This window comes from Terrapene carolina, unplaced genomic scaffold (genome assembly GCF_002925995.2).
Source record: "Terrapene carolina triunguis isolate 2854851 unplaced genomic scaffold, T_m_triunguis-2.0 Scaffold517, whole genome shotgun sequence".
NCBI lineage: Eukaryota > Metazoa > Chordata > Testudines > Emydidae > Terrapene > Terrapene triunguis.
Window position 1 is genome coordinate 3,713,836 of NW_020664868.1, and position 4,073 is coordinate 3,717,908.

The window sequence follows — 4,073 nt, forward strand, 5'->3', positions numbered from 1 at the left end:
CCTGGCCAGCCGTTGGAAACCCCCTTTCCGGTGTGTGTGAAATCCCGGACTGCGCTTCCTAGAAATCGCTAGTGTGGGACTGCGGGACGGGGGTGGGGGCGGGCAAGGGTGTCTGCTGGCGAATGGCAGCGGGGCGGGCAGAGCTGCCAGCCACTCACACGCCAGCTGGGGCAGCGGGGGCGGGCGGGCGCGGGGGAGCCTTTGAGGCTGCAAAGGAGCCGAGATCTGAGGATGCATCTGTGCCCCTGAGCTGCTCCGGTGCCAGCGTCCCCCCAGGCTGGGGGCTTCCACTCAGCTCTTCAGAGACCCTCCCTGGCGGCTTGGTATGTGCCTGTCCCCCCCCCCATTCCCCTGCTCTTGAGATCAGTCCCTGGGGAGGGGAAGGGGAAGACTGGGGCACGCAGCTGTACAGGACCCCCCACCCCAAGCCATGCTTGCTGCCGGGGGGGGGGCAGACATGGGGGACTGCCTGGTGGAGCAGGGGAGGGAGTGTGAGGGGGGCGGTGAATAGCGAACCCCTCCCTGCCAGATATCCCCTCCCCCAGGGCCCCACAAGTAAATAAACTGCAGGGGGCGCGGTTTTGGGGAAGGGGGGGTCTGAGTGGGAGGTGAGGGCACATGTGTTATACCTAGGGTGACCAGACAGCAAGTGTGAAAAATCGGGATGGGAGTGGGGGGGGGTAATAGGAGCCTATGTAAGAAAAAGACCCAAAAATCAGTACTGTCCCTATAAAATCGGAACATCTGGTCACCCTAGTTATACTGGGGGGGGGGAAACGGGGTGCTACATCCAACCCCAGCTGTCTTTGGGCCACAGAGGTGGTCCCCCATCTCACACGGACATAGGGGGCACAGGAAGGGCCAAGCCAGCTGTTTGCCCCCCAACTTCTCCCAGAGCCGGCACCAAGCCCACCTCACCCTCCTCCCAGGGCCCTTTCCACACGCCAGCATGCCCTGCACACATACAACCCACACAGCACATGCGTCACCCCCGGTACACTGGCTCCCCCCACACGTCACTGTTACACGCCATCCCCTGTGACAGAGACACCACGTTTCACACCCAGCCACCTAGGCCAGTCCCCGTGCATCTCCAACACCCACAGCCATGCAACCCTGCCAGAGATCCCCAACCACTGTACAAGGGTAGGTCGGTACCATTAACCCCTGTGCTACGGATGGGGAAACTGAGGCACAGAGTGGGGATGTGACTTGGCTAAGGGCAGTGGCAAAGCCAGGAATAGAACCCAGGCAGTCTGATTCATAATCCCCCCATGGAAAACATTTTCCCTTCCCAGGAACAGAACCCAGCTCCCACTACCAACCCCCACTCTGACCTCTAGACCTCACTTCCCTCCAAGAGCTGAGGACAGAACCCAGGCATCCTGATTCACAATTCCTCCTGCAACCCTAGTCCCCACCCTGAACCAGGAACTGAACCCAGGAGTCCTGATTCCTCAGCCCCCCCGCTCTAACCCCTAGACCCCACTCCCCTCCCAGCGCTGAGGCTAGAACCCAGGAGTCCTGGCTCCCAGGCCAGTGCATTGTTTACTAAACCACCCTGCTGCATACAGATACCCCCTGGCCCCCATAAAACCTGCCAGCTGCATGTGCCACCTTGCCCCCCCCCCCCACTGAGGACAGTGCCCCCTGTGCGCACAGCGCCCCCTAGTGCACCAGCCGCAGTTCTGCTACCGCTGTGGGAGATCCCCCCCTCGTCGTGCGGCAGGATGGGGCTCCCGCCCCCACAGCCGCACGTCCGGCTGCCGCATGCACCATTCACCGCCTGGCGCACGTGTTCAGTGCTCAGGCAGCCCAGGCAGGAAGCCGGGCCCCAGGTTAGCGTCGTGGGGTGGGAAAGGAAATGGTCGCCCCACAGCGCGCCTCAGCCACCCTTAAAGAGCCAAGGCCCGCTTGCTGGAAGCCGGGTGTGTGCGGGGTGGGGGTGAGGCTGGTTAGTGGCCCGTTGGCGACATGCACGGGCATGCTGAAGTGGGAGGCCTTGGGAGCGCCAGAAGCACGTGGGCGGTTGAGGTCCTTGGCCAGGCTTTGTTGTGTGCAGTGTCGGCTGATGGCTTCGTCCCACTGCAGCCGGTGGGCGAAACCCTGGGAGAGCTTTTCAAAAAAGATTGTTACGAATGTGTATCAGCACCTACAAGCCCCAGTCATGGCCCAGGCCCCCACGGTGCTAGGAGCTGTACATTCATATTGCTATTAGGTGTATTACGGTAGCGCTTAGAAGCCTCGGTCATGCGCTAGGCCCCCCACATGGTAGTAGGTGCTGTACATTTGTATTGCTCTTAGGTGTATTACGGTAGCACCCAGGGGCTGCAGTCTGGCCCAGGACCCCATTGTGCCTGGTGCTGTACAAGCAGAGAACAATGACCTTGTGTTTTCTCACCTGTTTGCTCATTGGTTCCCCCCACCATGTGTGAGAATGACAGTGAGGCCGGATTCCTCACATGCACCGCGAAGAATGCGGACTCAGTGCACGGCCGTGTGCATCCCTCATATGTACTGCAAGGAATGGTAGCTACGCTGGAGGGTGGGGATAGGATACAGAGGGACCTAGACAAATTGGAGAATTGGGCCAAAAGAAACCTGATGAGGTTCAACGAGGACAAGTGCAGAGTCCTACACTTAGGATGGAAGAATCCCATGCACTGCTACAGACTAGAGACCGAGTGGCTAGGCAGCAGTTCTGCAGAAAAGGACCTAGGGGTCACAGTGGACGAGAAGCTGGATATGAGTCAGTAGTGTGCCCTTGTTGCCAAGAAGACCAACGGCATTTTGGGCTGTATAAGTAGGGGCATTGCCAGCAGATCGAGGGACGTGATCGTTCCCCTCTATTCGACATTGGTGAGGCCTCATCTGGAGTAATGTGTCCAGTTTTGGGCCCCACACCACAAGAAGGATGTGGAAAAATTGGAAAGAGTCCAGCAGAGGGCAACAAAAATGATTAGGGGGCTGGAGCACATGACTTATGAGGAGAGGCTGAGGGAACTGGGATTGTTTCGTCTGCAGAAGAGAAGAGTGAGGGGGGATTTGATAGCAGCTTTCAACTACCTGAAGGGGGGTTCCAAAGAGGATGGATCTAGGTTGTTCTCAGTGGTGGCAGATGACAGAACAAGGAGCAATGGTCTCAAGTTGCAGTGGGGGAGGTCTAGGTTGGATATTAGGAAACACTATGTCACTAGGAGGGTGGTGAAGCACTGGAATGGGTTCCCTAGGGAGGTGGTGGAATCTCCTTCCTTAGAGGTTTTTAAGGCCCGGCTTGACAAAGCCCTGGCTAGGATGATTTAGTTGGGGTTGGTCCTGCGTTGAGCAGGGGGTTGGACTAGATATCTCCTGAGGTCTCTTCCAACCCTAATATTCTATGATTCTAAGAATGCGAACTCAGTGCACGCACACATACACGCACAGACACACACACACGCCACCCCTGGCAGGAGCTCGCGCTACACCGCAACGGAGACCAAAGTGCACAGATTGGGAGCGCACAGCCCCTCCCCAAACCCAGCAATGCCCACCAATTCATGCTCTGCCCCCTTGCCCTACATCTGCCCCTTGCCCCCAGACCCATGTCAGTTCTACTCCCTAGTCCCACTTCTGCCCCTTGCCCCCAGACCCATGTCAATTCTGCCCCCTTGCCCCACATCTGCCCCTTGCCCCCAGACCCATGTCAATTCTGCCCCCAGCCCCACATCTGCCCCTTGCCCCCCAGACCCATGTCAATTCTGCCCCTCCAGGCCCACATCTGTACCCAGTCACACCTCTGCTCCTTCTACTCAGCTCTGATTGGCTGCTCTCCCCGCCAGGAGGTGAAGCAAGCGGGAAAGGACAGCCAGTCAGTTTCTGTGTGTGCTGCCCCCTGCTGGCGGGGATGAGCCCTGCTCCGTGTGTGTGTGTGTGTGTGCTGCCCCCTGCTGGCGGGGATGAGCCCTGCTCCGTGTGTGTGTGTGTGTGTGTGTGTGTGTGTGTGTGCTGCCCCCTGCTGGCGGGGACGAGCCCTGCTCTGTGTGTGTGTGTGTGTGTGTGTGTGCTGCCCCCTGCTTTAGGGGACAAGCCCTGCT